The 18,398-nt window shown below is 43.9% G+C and overlaps 1 protein-coding gene across 3 annotated transcripts in view; it reads left to right on the top strand.

Annotated features, from left to right (window-relative positions):
- The window catches only part of CAPN5 (calpain 5), a 202,145-nt gene that overhangs the window by 45,453 nt on the left and 138,294 nt on the right, over positions 1 to 18,398 (top strand). The window contains exon 1 of one of the 3 annotated variants that reach the window (XM_027848184.1): positions 443 to 661. The exons of 1 other annotated variant lie outside the window; for it this stretch is intronic. The gene's annotated coding sequence lies outside the window, so the exon portion shown is untranslated. Of the gene's footprint in view, positions 1 to 442; positions 662 to 3,795; positions 4,034 to 18,398 lie in introns of those variants that run through there. One more of the 3 variants, XM_027848185.1, reaches the window with a different exon arrangement.

The raw sequence follows: 18,398 nt of genomic DNA, 5'->3' as shown, positions 1-18,398 counted from the left end.
GTGTTTGACTTTGTGACCCCGTTTGGTGTTTTCTTGGCAGAGATACTGGAGTGGTTTGCCATTTCCTTCTCCAGCACATTTTACAGATGAGGAAACTGAGGCAAACAGAGCTAAGTGACTTGCCCAGGGTAACACAACTAATAAACGTCTAAGGTCAAATTTGAGCTCAGATCCTCCTGACTCCAGGCCTGCTGCTCTATCCACACTCCATCTAGCTGTAATAATGATAGCTTACATTTATGTACTTCTTTACAATAACCCTAAGGGGAAGGTATTATTAACTGTCTTCTATGACTAATTGAAAGGGGAAGTCACTTGTCCAAAATCATAAGGCTAGTTGGCAGAAGGAGGACTCCATATCCGGGTCAGCTGACATCAAGTGCAATGATGCCTTGAGGCTGAGGAAGAGAATCAGCCAGCACTGACCAGATCCAGAGAAGTAAGGAACTTGCAGTCAGACTGGGAGTTTCCTTCAGAGGCGGCATGGCTTATAATACAGAGAGAGTGCTGGTCCTGGAGGCCAGAAGGCCTGCTTCTGCTGCACATTAGCTATGTGACCAGTGAGTCTCCCAGAGACTCAATTTCTTCATCTGTACTAATGAGGATGTTCATACTTGGGCCCTCCCCCAAAAAGGAAGAAGGATGAAGTGGAGACTTCTTGGTAAGTCAGGATCTTCCTCATCCCCACAGGGTCCCTGGCCCAATGAATGGAATTAATGCATATGAAAATGTTGAACTATCATACTTGTCCAACATAAAGTTGTTCACTGGACCTGGTGGGACTAAGTCTGTGGTGGTGCCTTAGACTTTGTCAGAGGGACCTTAACCCCTGTTCTCTCTGTTCTTCCCCATTCCCAGGGTAAGATAGTTGAGGTCAGGGACGTTTATTTTTATTTTTTGCTTTGGATCCCTAGTGCCTATAGAAATGCATAGTAATAAAGGCAGTATGGTACAATGGAAAGAGCACTGAGGACCCGGGTTCAGATCCTGCCTCTGATGTTTATTTACTTTCTGTGGAACCTTGGGCAAGTCACTGAAGCTACCTGGGCCTCAGTTTCCTCATCCATAAAATAAAGGATTTCACTAGATGGCTTCTGAGGTCCCTTCCAGATTTAGAACCATGATCCTATGAGATAATGTACATAAAGTGCTTGGCAAACATCAGCATCCTGGTGCGGTGCCTAAGATAGACCTGGGACCTGCAGTCAGTCAGTCAATAAGCCTGGCACACAGGCCTAGGCACCAAGCACTGTGCTGAGCAATGGAAAGACAAAGAAAGGCAAAAAAACAGTCCCTGCCCTCAAGGAGCTCACAGTCTAATGGGGGGGCAACATGCAAACAACTGTATGGAAACAGGCTATATACAGGATAAATTGGAGATAATCAACAAAGAGAAGGCACTAGCATTAAGAGGGATCAGGAAAGTCTTTCTGTAGAAGGTGGGATTTTAGCTGGAACTTGAAGGAAGCCAGGAAGGAGGCAGAAACAAGGAGGGAGAGCTCTCTAGGCATGGCGAACAGCCAATGAAAATGCCCAGAGTCAGGAAATGGAGCGTCACTCATGAAGAACATCATTGTATCGTAGAGTATGTAGTGAAAAGTAAGGTGTAAGAAGACTGCAAAGGTAGGAAGAGACCAGATGATAAATCACTCTGGCCACCAACCCGAGGACTTTATATTTGATCCAGGGAACCACTGGAATTTATTGAATAGGAGGGTGATTTGGCCACATCAAGTCTAGTATTCTTACTTCACCACATGGCGGCCATCAGACAAAAACTTAGAAAGCTTCCAAGAATGGGTCTGTCCTCACGGTGTCCTCCAATCCCTCCCTCCCTCAGTTCTCTTGTAAGCTATACTTCTATACTAGCTATATTCTCCTACCTTCCCCATCTTTTTTTTTTTGTTATACATATACAATCATATTAATCACATTAGTCATGTTGTGAAAGAAGAATCAGTATAAAAGGGAAAAACCACAAAAAAGAAAAAATGAAAAAAGAGTGAAAATAGTATGCTTCAACGTGCATTCAAACTCCATAGTTTTCTTTGGATGTGGATAGCATTTTCCATCATGAGTCTTTTGGAATTGTCTTAGATCATTGTATTGCTGAGAAGAGCTAACTCTATCACGGTTGATTATTGCACAATGTTGCTATTACTGTGTGTAATGTTCTCCTGGTTCTGCTCACTTCACTCAGCATCAGTTCACATAAGTCTTTCCAGGTTTTTCTGAAACCATTCCCCTCATCATTTCTCATAGCATAATGGTATTCCATTGCATTTATATACCACAACTTGTTCAGCCATTCCCCAATTGATGGACATCCCCTCAATTTCCAATTCTTGGCCACCAAAAACCGAGCTGCTATAAATATTTTTGTACATTTGGGTCATTTTGTACATTTTTTATGATCTCTTTGAGATACAGACTTACTAGTGGTATTGCTGGATCGAAGTTAGCTTCCCCATCTTGACCCCTTGGTGAACCAGTTCAACTCTGCATTGTCTAAAACTGAACACTTTATCTTTCCCCTAGAACCCTTCTCCTTTCCAAACTTCTGTAGCACCGCTATCCTCCCTGGGGCTCACGGCCCCCATCTTCAATCTGTTGTCAAGTCCTATCAATTTCACCTTTGCAACATCTTTCTTATACATCCCTCCTCTCTTCTGCTACTGTCCCTATTCTAGTACCAGGCTCTCATCATCTCATGCCCAGACAATCGCAATAGCCTCATGGTTGGTCTGCTCATCTCAAGTTTCTCCTCATTCCAGCCCATCCCCACCCCTGTAAAAGGTAGTATGTGGCAGGACTAAAATCTGAACCCAGATCTTCTGACTCTCAACCCGCTTCTTCCAAAAGATGATACTGTTTTGTCCACACTAGAGGTCTTCAGGCAAAGGTGAAATTACGACTTTGGAGGTATGCTTCAGAAGGGATTTTTTTTTTTTTGTAATGAGAGACAATCTCTCTGATATGTCATGTCTTCCAACTGTGAGAGTCTGTGGATCCATGACCCAAATGTTCTTTCCTGCTATCCTTCTTGGTTTCTCTATCCTTTCAAGGCTGTGTGTGGATAACTGGGGAGAAAGGCACGAAAGTGAGATGAGAATGCCTGGGAAAATGGGGATGCCAAAACAGGGAGTGATGGAGAGAGAAAGACAAGGAGAGAAGGGGTTAGGCAATCATGGGGATGAGGTGAGAGAAAGGAAGGGGGAGGCGAAGAAGAAAGAGTAAGGGAGATGGCAGAGACGAGGAAGAAGAAGCCCTAGAGAGTGCCAAAAAGACAGGGAGATGAGAGATGGAGACTGGAAGAGGAAGTGATGAGATGGAAGATGAGCAGAGAGGGGAAATGGGAGAAGGGATATAGGAAGTGAGGGAGAGGGAGTAAAAAGGGATAGGGATTAGGATGTGAGGGGGAAGGGGGGCTGGGAGAGGACTGATCGAGCCCCGAGTCGGGGAAAGGTTTAAGAGAGAAAGAGTAAGAGAAAACTCGAAGAGAAAGGGAAACGTGGAAGTAAGTAATTGGGAGAGAAACGAGGGCAGAGAGGGAAGGGGATCGTGGGTCACAAAGTTTCTTTTTCTAACTCAGTCCCTGACCCTTCCCGCCCCTTTCCCACTTCGCTAGCTCCAACCCCGGAGGCCCCCTCGGTCCCCTAGCAGCATCTCTTTTGGAACAAGTCCGCATGCGCGACTTTCCTCCCTTCCCCTCCCCACCCTTTCGTCCCCTCTGAGGCCCCTCCCCTTGTCCTGATTGGATTGGAGGGCTGGGGCCTCAAGCTCCAGAACCCTTCGGGGATCGTAAGCAGGAGGAGTTGGAGCTGCAGCCTCTGAGCCTCTGCCTTAGCGGCGGGAGCATCTGGCTGGCCGAGACGCCTTCCCCCCTACACAGCACACTGCCACCGCCACCGCCACAACTACCACTGCCACTGCCACCAATCGGGAGCGAGCCCACGTCTGGCGACAGCCGCACCTTCGGCTCCTTCCTGCCCAGGATCCTGCCTCCGCTGACTGCCGGGCTTGCAAGCCTCAGGTAGGAGGCTCCTTGGGGGTGCGTTGAGCAGTGTGTGGTTGTGTTTGTGCGCGCCCGTTGTGTATGTGTGTGCCTCGAGGGGTGTGTGTGTGTGTGTGTGTGTGACGTTTATGCGGTGCCAATGCATGATGTGTGAAATGTGTGTGTACTGTGTGTGGTTTCTGTGGGGGTTCCTGTGGTGTGTGGTGTGTCCCTATGTGTGTCTGTGGTGTCATTATGCATGATTTATATATAGGCTGAGTGTGTAGTTTGTATCGGGAGTGCATATATATGATATATGTTCGTATATACAGGGGTGTGTAAGAGACAGTGTGTGTACATACATACATATAGTGTCTGAGAGACAGAGTGGGTATGGTTTATATATAGTTCTGTGGTCCGAGCCAGGAGCATATATATATTTGGGGGTGTGTCTGAGAGAAACAGAGTGTGTGGTGTCAGTGTGAGTGGTTTATACATAGTCTGTGTGGCCTATGATGGGAGTGTGCATATGGGGGTGTGTCTGAGAGAGACAGAGAGTGTGTGTGTGTGAAGGCTGGCAAGAGAAGGGGTGTGTGGTGTTTGAGGAAAAGTCAATTTAACAAGTATTCAAGCATTTATTAAGCACCTACTATGTGCTTGGCAAAAGCTACAAAGCAAAAAGGAAACAGTCTGCTCTATAAGCGTATGGTGTATATATCTGGTTTGTATTTGGGTGTGGAGGAGAATAAAAGTGGTGGAAAATGGATATGGTGAGACTGATGTGTGTGCATAATTGTGAAGTTGTGTTGGGTGAGATTCGGGTTTAAGTGAGATTGTGAGGGAGCATGTGTGGTGTGTGAGACTGAGAGATGCTAGGTGTGTGTGAGATTGAAAATGGTTGGGGTGTGTGTGTGTGTGTGGTGTATGTGAATGTGTGGTCTGTAAGTGTGAGACTGAGAGTAAGGGATGTGTTAGTGTGAGACTGTGAGTGTGGTATGTGAGATTGGGAGAGTGTGTGGTGTGAGATTGTGAAAGTCTGTGGTGGCGTGTAACTGAGATTGTGAGAGATGGAACTGGAGTGTATGTGTCATTTGAAGACGGAAACCCCAAATCATGACTCCCTACCCCAGGAAGTGTTCCCCCTGTTAGGGGGCCTCCTTGAGGAGGAGGCCATGGTGTGGGGGAGGGAGGCCAAAGGAAGGAATCTGTTTGTTTTGTTATGAACGTGACCATGACCGAAATTCCCCCCTCCCCCCTTCTCTGCCTCTGCAGAGACCCCTGGGAGCTCTGGGAGCTGAGCCTTGGTGGTGGTGTTCATTTCCCCCCACCCTTGTTTACTTTCCTTTCTCTGACCTCCTTTTGAGTTATGGAGGAAAAGTCCCACCTCCCTGCCCCCTCCTCCTTCCATCCACTGACGATTTACAGCTGGAAGGAGCCTCAGCGATCCTGGAGCCCAGCCCCCTCATTTTATAGAGCGTGTAAGAGACTGAGGCCCACAGAACTGAAGTGACTTGTGTGGGTTTAGTGGAAGGCCTGTTGCATTGTACACTGGAGTCCTGTGATCAGATCTCTGTCCTGAGGCCGTATAACCCCGGGAAAGTAAATTCCTGAGCTTCAGTTGCTTGTTCTGTAAAGTAGAGGTAAAAAATAGTATTTACACTCTCCTGGGCTATCTGGAGGTAAGAGGGAAGGGGAAGAGAACTCATTTATTAAGCACCTACTTACTATGTCCTGGCACTTGACTAAGCACTTTTTACAAATATTTTCTAGTTTCATCCTCACAACAACCCTGTGGAATATGTTCTACTATGATCCTCATTTTACAATGGAAGAAAACTGAGGCTGAGAGAAGTTAAGTGACTTGCCTGGGGGGGGGGGTCACCCAGCTAGTATGTTTCTGAGGCTGGATTTGAACTCCAGTCTTCCTTACTCCATACCCACTGCTCTCTCCACCTAGCAGACTCACTTGGCAACCTCCAGAAGAAAAACTTGAATTATTCGGCTATTATATTCATTCAAAGTGACACAGCAGTGGTGTACTATTCCAGTCTGGGGGAGGGAGGAATTAAAAATACATGGCTTTTTCTGGGATCCCATGCTCACAACCTCTCCTCCCTGGGCCAGTCACCCTTCTTTTTTCCTATTCTTGATACTCCCTCACTTGTCCTTCAGTGCTTCTAAAGGCTTAATTTCCTTTGCCCACCTGCTCCCTGGTTCCCCATCTTTAGGGATTTGATCCCTAAAGGAAGGATGAAGCTTCTTTTCTTTCTCTCCCTTCTTGGCTAGAAGCTAAGCCTCCATAAACCCCTAATTTTAGAGGGAAAGAGCTCTGAACTTGGAGCCAGAAAGACCTGGATTCAAATGTAACTTTAATCACTAAGTGGAATTAAGTCACCAGGCAAAAAGTCTGTCCTCTCCCTGACGTTGGTTCTTCATTTGTAAAATGGGGATAATAGCAGTATCTGTAATAGCTACCCCAGACGGTAGTTGTGAGTATCCAATTCACAAATACCTAACGTGAGGTCATTTATAAAGTACTGGATAACCACTATACTCTGATTATTTCCATCCAACGACTGATATGGTTGTTTAGGGGATGCCAGGAGAGAGAGTCTGCGTACCTCAGGCTGTCTGCTAGATTACTAGGCAATCTGGGAACACTGAATTTGGAGCCAGGGAACCTGGTTCACATTCTAGCTCCACTGCCTATACCTTGTGTGATGTTGGCCAAATCATTGGCCTTCTCTATGCCCCAGTAAAGGAAGGAATTGGACCAGATGGTCTTTCAGATTTCTTCCAGCTTCTAGCATTTTATGTGCAAAGATCACTTCCATTTCTGTAATTCTGTGTTCTGAGGTCTCTTCCAGTTGTGACATTTTATGTTCTGAGGTTCATTTCAGCTCTGATGCTCTATGTTCTTGTATTTTAGCTCCATCATTAAGTTTTATGGTCCTTTCTAGCTCTAACTCCTATAATTCATAAGCAATAAGCTATCTCTGAGCAACACTGAGAAATCTCCTTTTTCAAGGGGGTTCTGCTAAGTTGCCTCTTTTCACCTGTCCCCCACCCAGTGAAGAACTGTCTTTGAATGGCTTCCAGCCACGGCCACTCCTTAAAAGTTTCTGTATGCCGTAAGTAGGTATGACATAGGGAAGGAAAAGAAATATAAGATCTGGTACGTGGATGTATGCTGTCTCTACCTCAAGGAGTTTGTACACTTGGTCTACAGGGTGGTGCAATGGACTGAGTTTTGGACCTGGAGTTAGGAAGACCTGAGTTAACAAATGCTGCCTCAGACACTTAGCTGTGTGATCTTGGACAAGTCACTTAACTCTGTGTGCCTGTTTTCTCTTCTGTCAAATGAGACCTACCTCTCAGGACTGTTATGAGGATCAAATGAAATAACACATAAAGTACTTCGTAGACTTCAAACTTCTACACAAATACTAACTATAAGAATATTATTAATTAATAATTTTTATCAATAGTGACTTAATTATTGTTAATTTTATTATTAAATAATAAATTACAATACTATTAAAATAAATTAGCATTAAGTATTAACATTAAGAATTAAATTAATATTAATTTTATTAATATTAATTATAATTATAGGCAACTCAATCTGGCTAGTCATTGTGTGCTAAAACGTGTGATAAGACTTAAGTGCTATAGAAAATTCAGAGGAGAGAAAGATCTGGGAAGGCTTCATGGAGGAGGGGGTCCTTGAAGAATGGCTAGGATTTGTTCTTGAACATTCCATAGCTTTTAGCATACATTTATAAAGTGCCTATTATGTGCAAAACCCTATGCTCTGATCCTTGGGATCAGGGAGATGAGGTTACAAAGTATAGCTAACCAAAGTCTTGCCATAATGCAGTTTATAATCCAGTAGTGTATTTATTTCAGTACTTCTAGGGAACTATGATGTCATCAGTGTGGACAGAGATCTCAGATCCTTAGCAGATGGTTTTGTAAATTGCTTTAGCCAGAAAAAGTCATCCTCCGGTGTTGGCCAATCTTCTTATGATAAACTTTTCCATGATATATTTCCCCATGCTTTGTTATTCTGGTTGTCAGATGAAAGAGACACATAGTCGATCATCTTCCCTCTGAGATTATCTCCCATATACTATATACAGAATAATTATAACTAGATAGTATTTATATTATATAGTCTATGCCTACTTATTTGCATATTCTCTCCTCCATTGGAACATGACCTCGTCGAGGGCAGAGATTGTGTTTTTGCCTTTGCTGGTATCTGTTGCACTTAGCTTGTGCCTCCCATATAAGTGCCTAATAAATGCTTGTTGACAGACTGACTAAATTGCTAGACTTTCCAGCTTGGTACAACCCAGCCAGAGCTTTTCACCTCAGCGGCAAAACCTTTGAGAACCTAGGGATCACTTCCATGGCCCAGTGAGGCATTGGATAAGGACTTTAAGGAAAGGATAGAAAAATATGATAGAAATTGATAAAGGCCTAAGAGGACTATGGAATGCTCTGGAAGGAGTGGTATTGATGGGGGCAGGGTAAAATACTGGGGAAGGCTTCACAGAAGAGGAAGCCTTTGATCTGGGCCTTGAGGAGCATGCTGACAAACAGCAGAGTTTGGGGGCAATATTGACATGAGCAAAGACAAAGACAGGCTGTGTTTGGGGGAGGGGACCAGAAGACGCAGAAGAGAGCTATCCAGATTGACTGAAATAGAGAGTCCATGGAAGTGGGAGGGGAAAGTAGTGGGAGGTATGCCTGGAGAGGGAGACTGGAACCCAATTTTAGAGGAGAGAGGATTAGGGGCATTCCAGAGGGGGAGTACTATGTGGGCCTGGGGAAAAGAACAGCTGTCCCTAGGCAATTTGGGAAGGAGCTCATCTTGAATTGGATGGGTCATTTGGAGACATTCCTTTATGTCTGGGGTTCGGGTGTACTTAGTTTTTAAGTATATTGGTAACTATTTCAGTATAGTTTCCTTTGTAATCTTTGTATTTCATGCAATTAATAACATTATTCTGAGAAAGGGTCCATCTGATTGCTAAATGAGTCTGTGACATAGAAAATATTAAGAAAAACAGCAGCCATTCTTTTTATTAGTAGTGAGCTCTACCAGAGATGAGTAAGACTTGGGCTGCTTTCATGGGGCTCACATTCTTCTTTTGGGATAAGCAGATATACGCAACCCCAAGTACAAGGTAGAATTTTAATCAATGCCTCTTCCTCTTCCCTCCCAACCTTCTCTCATTGTGTCTGATCTGGAATGGGTGGAAATACAACATGGAATGGTCTCTTGGTGTGACCCAGGGCCAGTCTAGATCCCACTCAGAGTTGGAAGTACCCTTGGAGGCTACTCATTCCAGCCTCCTCATTTTATGGATATGCAGGAAACCAAAGCTCTTAGAGGTTCAGTGATTTTCCCAAAGTCACACAGGGACAGACCAAGAAAGGATTTGCACTCAAGTCTTCTGACTCCAATTCCATTATTCTTTCCCCTAAACCCAACTGCTAGTCATTTCCTCTCTTGGAGTCTTGAATTCCTTTTCTGGAAAATAAGGATAAAGAAGGCTTGGGCATTGCAACCCCCCTCCCCACCCCCACCCCAGCCGAGAGGACTGGCTTTAAATGCTGTGGAAGTGGAACTTCTGCTGGAAGTAGAGGGGGTGGGGCAGGAGAGAAGAACAAATTGGGGCTAATCTTTAATCTCTAAGCTCCATTCCAGATCCAGATCCTCTGATCCTTTTTCTTTCTTTTGTGTGCTCATCTTCATTCCTCTCCTCCTCACCCCATGCTGCCTTGGTCTACCCAGGGATGCCTCTTCATTCATTTGGGCTCCCCATTCCTTCCCCACTATTGTTCTCCATCCTCCCCTCCTAACAAAATCTAATCACTATGGGATTTATTTGTTAGAACCCCTGTCCCTTGTAGCTTAGAAACACATCTGGTAGACCTATCTGACCTGGAGTCAGAAAGATCTGAATTCAAATCTAGCCTCAGACACTTACTAGCTGAGTGACCCTGGGCAAGTCACTTAACTCTGTTTTCCTCAGTTTCCTCATCTGTAAGATGAGCTGGAGAAGGAAATGGCAAATCAGTATCTCTGCCACAAAAACCCTAAGATGGCATCAAAAAGAGTCGGACATTACTAAAATGACTGAACAGCAACAATAATATTCTAAGGTGTTCGTTGAAGTTGATTCCTTCAAATGCATTACTCTGGCTGTACTAAGAAAGATCCAGATAGGTTGGAAGCAGAGGTCTATGGCCTTTTTTAGTCTCTTTGTGGAACTTGGCCTGAAGGAATAAAATGTCATCTTCTTGAGGCAAAATTTGTTGTGCAATTTGTTTCTACGTGTATTTAGTAGGCACTGAATAATATTTGTTGAATTCAATTGACTTAAAAGAGAAATTGAGGTCTGCCCTTCAGTCCTATCCATATACACACATATGTATATATGTGTGTTTGTGTATGTATGTATATATATGTATATACACATACATATATGTGGAAAGTCTTTTGTTAACAGAAAGCCCTTCTGCTTAAGAGAATGGCCAAGTTCTTTTGCTGACCTGGAAGTTTCAAAGAATCTAAGTATCCTTGAGATGAAAGTGGCCTTAGAATACGGAATGGTAGGACGGAGGACTGAGAATGTCTGAACTGTAAGGGATTTTAGGGCATTGAATATTAAGGGCTATAAAGGCTCTTAATAGAATCATAGTCTTGAAGACTATGAAATTATCTAAGTCTAGGCTAACCCTCCCCATTTTGCAGATGAGGAGACTGAGGCCTAAAGATAGTATTTCTTGCCCAAAGTCACAAGCAGTACACATCAGAGACTGGATTTGAACCTGGGTCCTTTGATTCAGAGCCAGTACTCTTTCTGTTGTGTCATTCTGCTCATAATAATAATTAAGAGCACATATTTCTATATCAAGTTTCTTACCATCCTCATAAACACCCTATAAAGGTGGTGTTGCAAATATTATCTTCATTTTACAAATGAGGAAAACTGAGGCTGAGAGAGATGAAGTGTCTTGTTAATGGTTACACAGCTGGTAAATGTTGGAGTCGACTTAAATTCATAAACGGGGGGGCAGGATAAGATGAAGGGAAATATAGTTAGTTTTTTACAACATGACTACTATGGAAGTGTTTTGCATGACTGCACATGTATAACCTGAATCGAGTTGTTTGCCATCTCAATGAGGGTGGATGGGGAGGGAGGAAGGGAGAGAATTTGGAACCCAAAGTTTTAAAAACAAATGTTAAAAATTGTTTTCACATGCAACTGGGAAATAAGATATACAGACAGTGGGGTATAAAAATCTGTCCTGCCCTACAGGAAAATAGAAGGGGAAGAGGATAAGAGAAGGTGTGGGGGAGATAGAAGGGAGGGCAGATTAGGGGAAGGGGTGTACAGAATGCACATTGTCTTGGGGTGGGGGGAGGGATGAAATGGGGAGAAAATTTGGAACTCAAAATCTTGTGGAAGTGAATGTTGAAAATTAAAAATAAATAAATTAATAAAAAAAGACATATTCAAGTGACCCTTGAAAGTCCCTTTCAGCTCTAAAACTGCTCTAAAAGAGTCCTATGACCCTTTGTCACTTTCCTGCTCATGAAGCTTCAGTTTCGTCTTCCCTGTTGCCTGTAGGATAAATGACAAGCTCCAATGGCCCAGCATGGAAAGCCCTTCTCCTTCTGGCTCCAACCTATCTTTCCAGACTTAATTCCCTTTCCTACCCCTTACGTACTTTGTATTCCAAACTATTTTCCCTACTGTTCCCTATACATGACATTCTATCCACCTCCATGCTTTTGTATGTATTTCCTATGTCTGGGATACCCCTTTTTTCTCACCTCTCCTTTCTAGAATCCCTTCCTAGTTCAGAGTTCAGATCAGGTACAGCCTCTAACATAAATAAGGCTGTTACTGGTAAGACCCTCCCTGACAAATACTTTTACATTTACCTTGTATATATTTTGTATCCACTCCTCTGTGTGCATGTATCCCCACTGGGTGTAAGTACTTTGAAAGCAGAGACGGTTTCATTTTTTGACTTTGTTTCCCCAGCACCTAGGACAGCGCCTGGCACACAGTAGGCACTTCCTAAGTGGTAATTGAATTAAATTGAATAATGATTTCTAATTTCTTTGACACGATTGAATTCTTTCTGGCTATTTAGCTCTTCCCTCAGAAAGCTCTCCCTGTCCTGGTCAATAATTTAATTCACTTCAACAAAGTGCATTTATCAAGCACTTAGAGACTGAATCTAGTGCTTGGTGCTGGGAATACAAAGATTGATGCTGCACAGACCTTGCCCTCCCGGCTACAGTCATAGAGTCCTAGATTGTCATAATGGGAAGGAGCTGTTGTTACAGGGCACAGCCAAGTCCCCATCTCATCCTCCCCCCCCACTTTTGCCACCCCCACTTATTTGATAGGTGATGAGCCCAGGGCCTAGAGAGGCTACATGGTAAGTGAATGGCAGAGCAGGGACCCAAACCTTGATCCCCTGCCTCCCAGGTCCGCTTTTTCCACTGGGCTGTACCAGGTAAGCTTCCTTCTTATTCTTTTCAAAGGGCTTTGTTGCTTCCTATGCCATTCTGGGCCTAGGGCCTGATACTGTGGTATGAACCATTTGCTGCCCAACATTCTTCCCATGGATTCTTGTGTTTTTCTTTAGCCAAAAGAATTCATCTCTAATGGTAGAATTTCAGGCATCAGCAATAGGCTAGGGATGGTGTAGATTTTGGGGGAAGGAGGAAGGAGTGTGATAGGGACTACTGGTGCCTCTCAAATTGTATTATACAAATGATCGTCTCATGCAAGCCATTGGACTTTGGCCAAAGATGCTGTATATTCAGTGGAAGGGGAAGGGAGGCTGCTAAGGAAACGGCTTCTTCTCTGAATATTGTAATGATAACACATTTGTAGAAAGACAGTTCAGTCGAACGTTTGTTAAACATCACATGGTGTGGTTTTAGATTGAAATTGAGGTAGGCAGTGCCAGTGGGATTGTCTCCATTTTACTGGTGAGGCGGATGGCAAGTGACTTTCCATAGTTATACTTGTTTTTCAGTTGTTTCATTGAAGTCTGACTCTTTGTGACCCCATTTGGGTTTTCTTGGCAGAGAAAGTGAAGTGGTTTGCTATTTCCTTTTCCAGCTCTTTTTGCAGATGAAGAAACTGGGGCAAACAGGGTTAAGTGACTTGCCCAGGGTCACACAGCTAGTAAGGGCCTGAAGCTGGATTCCAACTTAGGTCTTCCTGACTCCAGGCCAGGCACTCTATCCTAGCTGCACTAAAGAAGTATCTCAAGAGAACCCACAGACTCTCAAAACTAGAAGGCACCGCAGAGGTTATCTGCTCCAACTTGTAATTGAATAGGAGTTCTCTCTGACCTTCCTGTCAAGGAGCCAGCCTGTTTCTGATGGAAGGCCTCCAGTGGTGGGGACCTCACCTTGCATGCCCTGAATGAAATTTTGGGCCAGATTGTAGAGGGTCTTGAATGCCAGGTTAAGGAATTTGTCAGGCCCATTTGACAGCCAGTGATAAGCATGTAAAAACCATATTTTAATATTATCTATATTCTATTCTATTATTATTTATTTTGTTAAATATTTCCCAATTGCATTTTAATTGAGCCCAGGCTTACTCTGAAGTGTTGTGGGGCTGCATTGCATGTTGTGGGCACACATAAGTAAGTGTGTGAGCGTGGTCACAGCTGGCAAAAAAAAACTGCATGGAAACAACTAGCTTGAGGTGGGGCTGGGCAGAGGAGGCTTCCTGGAGGAGGTAATTCCTGATGAAAGAAGGGATGGATGGATGAGGGTTGTTGCTTAGGCGGGAAAGGACAGCCTGGAGTGGAGACAGCACGTGGGAGGAGGGAGCTGGGCAGATTCGCAGCAGGGTAGTGGGGCAGGAGCTGAGTGTCTGTGCCAGGGGGTATCCCTCAGAGAACCTGTTTAACCCTTTCCTGTTTCTCCCTAACTCTAGGTCAGATAGGATCTTGGTACAGATGATGATGATGATGATGATGATATTGATGGTGATGGTGATAGTGATGGTGGTGATGGGAAAAATGAGATAATTGTAATAACTGTTGAGAGGCAACCTGACAGATTGGATACTGTTTCAGCTTTTGAATCCACAAGACCTGGGTCCAAGTGTCACCTCTGAAGCATACTGGTTGTGAGATTCTGGGCAAGTCTCTCACTTAACTTCTCAGTATCTTCAGGCATTTCTCTTAGGTGGTAAGTGGCTCAGCTGATGTCATTCTGCAAGGGTAGAGGGAATTCTTCCCTCAGTATTTCCTTACACTGATGGAATTACAGGTCTAGCCTGCTCCTCACCCCCCTTCCCCTTACGCCAAAAAAAAAAAACTTGGGGCTCTCCCTGCAGCAACCGTTGAAGTAGGGAGGGTGAGGATTATTGGCTCCATTTCATAGATGTAGAAAGGCTCAGAGAGTTAATGACTTGGCCAGTGTCACATGGCTAGGATTGTTAGCACCAGGACTCAGGAGATGCTCAGCTCCCTTTGGTGTTTATCTAGTTCAGAGAACTCAGTGCCTGAGCTAGAGCCTCCAGGTTGAAAGGTGTATTATATCTTCGTTCAGGTCCTGGCACCCAGGCAGGAATAATGATGTTGAGAAATCATTACTTGTGCATGGTCCTCAAGGCTCTGTGAAGTAGGTAGGGCAGGAATTAACATGAGAGTTCAACGGTGTGTGATGGAATGAATACTGACCAGCCTGGCAATCGGGAAACCTGTGTTCTAGTTCTGGCTTTGTCCCTAACTTGTCTTGTGGCCTTTGCTGATTCACTCTCCCTTTCTTGGCTCCGCTTTGCCCAGAATGAAGGGGTTGAATGAGATGGGCTTTTCCAGGGATGACATTCTTGGATTCAGTGAGTCTGTGCTCATTTGACAGATAGGAAAGACAAGACTCAGAGGAATAAGGTGAATTGTCTAAAGTCACACAATGAGTTGGTGACATCAGCTGGGTCTAGAGCCTAGGTCAAGGGCTCTTAAATAGTGGCAGACTAAGTGAAGTCTGTGGGCCCCTTTGCAGAATAATGTTTTTGTTTTCGTTTTGGAGGCAATCAGGGTTAAGTGACTTGCTCAGGGTTACATAGCTAGTAACAGTTTGAAACTGGATTTGAACTCAGGTCCTCCTGACTCCAGGGCCAGTACTTGTGACACCTAGTTGCCCCCAATATGAAGTTTTTAAATATTTGAAAGAAATGTTTCAAGTCAACAGATATTTTATTTTTCATTTAATTTATTTAATAGTACTTTACGTTTTCAGTTACTTGTAAAGACAATTTTCAACATTAATTTTTTTGAAAGATTTTTGAGCTCCAAATTTTTCTTCCTTCCTCCTTCCCTCCCCTTTCCCCCCATGGCAAGCAGTCTGATATAGGTTATACACATGCAATCATGTAAAACATATTTCCACATTAGTCATGTTGTAAAAGAAAAATAGAACAAAAGAAAAAAAACATGTGAAAAAAATAACAAAAGAAAGTGAAAATAGCATGCTTTGATCTGCATTCAGACTCCATAGTTCTTTCTCTGGATGTGGATAGCATTTTTCATTGTGAGTCTTTTGGAGATGTCTTGGATCATTGTATTACTGGGAATAGCCAGTCTATCAAAGCTGGTCATTGTACCATGTTGTTACTGTGTACAATGTTCTCCTGCTCACTTCCCCCAGCATCAGTTCATGTAAGTCTTTACAGGTTTTTCAGAAATCTACCTGCTCATCATTTCTTTTAGTGCAATAGTATTAAGCACCTACTGTGTACCAGGCATAGTGTTAAATGTTAGCGATACAAAGAAAGGCAAAAGATAGTCCCTGTGCTTAAAGAGCTCACAGTCTAATGGGGAAAACAGCAGGCAAAAAACTATGTACAAATAAGCTATGTATGCAAATATATTTCATATATATGTATATATAATATATGTTACACACACACACATACACACACACTTAGGATACATTGGAGATAACCAACAGAGGGAAGGCAGTAGCATTAAGGGGGATAGGGAAAAGCTTCCTGTAGGAGATGGGATTTGCTTTGGGACTTGAAGCAAACCAGGGAAGCCAGAAAATGGAGATGATGAGGGGGAGAATTCCAGGTCTGGGGGACAGCCAATGAGATAAGATGTGGTTTTTTTCCCCACCCCCCTAAAACTGATGGGGGTCCATGGGCACTAGATTAAGAACCCTTGGCTTAGGTAGTCTGACTTGCATTCCTGTGCTCTTTCCATTGAGCCAAGAAAGTGTGTTGAGAACATGTAGAGCCGCCATCCATATCCTCAGACATATATGTGAGCACACACAATTCTCAGATTAGACAGATACCCACAAACATCCATGTGCATGCGCATGTATGTACACACACACACACACACACACACACACACACACACACATACACACAGAGGTACAGGTACCTTCAAGCCAGGAGGTGACCTGGATTCCATTCATCCTTCCAAGATGGGATCACGCTTGTTCTCACTTCCGTTTTTCTTCTGTATGAGTCTGTTTTTATGACTGTTTGGAAGTTCTGTTTCACGTCTCACTACAGCTGTCCCTCTGTGACGTCTGTATTATGAAAGCTTTTTTGGTGTTTAAAAAGTCCTATTTTCCTAATATCCTGAGAAGGGATAAGACAAGACAAGAAGGTGACACTTTTTTTTTTCTGGTGAGGAAATGGGGTTAAGTGACTTGCCCAGGTCAGACAGCTAGTAAGTATCAGGTGTCCGAGACCGAATTAGAACTCGGGTCCTCCTGACTTCAGGGCAGGTGCTCTATCCAATGCACCACCTAGTTGCCCCAAGAAGGTGACCTTGACCAAGAAGGCACAATGACACCCTCACCCGAACCTCCACCCCTGCATCTTTCATACCCTTTCACATACCTAGACTCTCCCATACTTTTCACATATCTGTACCTCCCCATACATTTGCATGCTCATACATGTATCCCTCCACATTGATGCATACCCACTCACCCACATATGCCACCTCTAGATATGTCCATATCCACAGTGAGGTACAGTAGAAAGAACACGGGATTTAGTGTTAGGGGGCCTGGGTTCAAATCCAGACTGTGCCACTTACTACCTCTGTGACGTTGGGCCAGTCACTTAATTCTTCTTGGCCTCAGTTTCTTCAGCTGTAAAATGTAGGAATTAGACTGGATGACCTAGAATGGCCCTTCCATCTATGATTCTATGACATTGTCCTCCCCCCCAGACCTACACATGTCTACAAATGTTCCTATTCCTCCATGCCTCCCTCCCCACATAGACTCGCTACATGTAGTAATACAAAGTATTTCTGTACACTTACTCAAGCGTCCTTATACTCATGTACAAACATCCGCACAAGCCTACGTACAGTACCACAACGCACAACACATACAAATATATATCTGTGTATACACACACTTATGTTGGTATGCATGCATACACTTGTGTATTCATGTACACAAATATGTACATATGTATGTGTAGTTTATAAAAACCAGCTGCACACACACAACCACAAAAAACGTCTACCCCTTCTAAGATGGACTCCGATCTTCACTTCCTCTCCAGAGCTAGACTTTGTCCTGACAGTAGTAGGGCAGCTAAGAATGGGCGTGTTGTCTTGATCAAGGTAATAGTATCAGTCTGCAGCCTTTTGTGAGCTAAGGAGTTACAGTAGCTGCCCTGTCCCTCCAGAAGAAGAAAGACAGCCCTTGACATCCATCTCCATTCACAGGGCTTGAGTATTTAAAATTGAAAGGAGGCCTACAGATCTTCCGGTCCAACCCCCTCATTTTATTGGTGAGGAAATTGAGATTCAGAGAGGGACAGGTGATTTGTTTGAACTTACACAGCTAATAAGTAAGCAATTCTTCAGGGTCTGATTTCTCTTAGCTTGACTTTGGGTGTGTGTGTGTGTGTGTGTGTGTGTGTGTGTGTGTGTGTGTCTAAGGTTGTGGGGCCTTTCTTGTCTGCAGAGACCCTAGTTTCTAAATGACCAGCCCCTTAGTTGGCAGGGATGATGTGGTATTAAAAAGCCTTCTTCCTTCATGCTTCCTCCACTGGCCTGTCACGCTGCCAGAAATTCCACTGTTAGAGGTTTGATGTGTAATCTTGCTCTCATATTTGCTCTCAGTAAACTTGAACATGCCAGTGACAGGACGCTCATTTACCACCTCGAGGAGCTGGCTCTATTTTCAGACAGCTCTAATTTTTTGGGAAGTTTCCTTTATATTGAATTGAAATCTGCCTGGATGTAACTTTCGTCCTCTCCTCTCCTCCCCTCCTCTTCCTTCCCTCTTTAACTTCTCCCCTCCTAGCCATCATTATTACTCTTCTTCTATAGTGATCCCTTCCACATTGTGGGG

Source organism: Vombatus ursinus, unplaced genomic scaffold (genome assembly GCF_900497805.2).
Source record: "Vombatus ursinus unplaced genomic scaffold, bare-nosed wombat genome assembly UNPS02005659.1, whole genome shotgun sequence".
Classification (NCBI taxonomy): domain Eukaryota; kingdom Metazoa; phylum Chordata; class Mammalia; order Diprotodontia; family Vombatidae; genus Vombatus; species Vombatus ursinus.
This window is presented reverse-complemented; position numbering and strand designations above follow the sequence as displayed.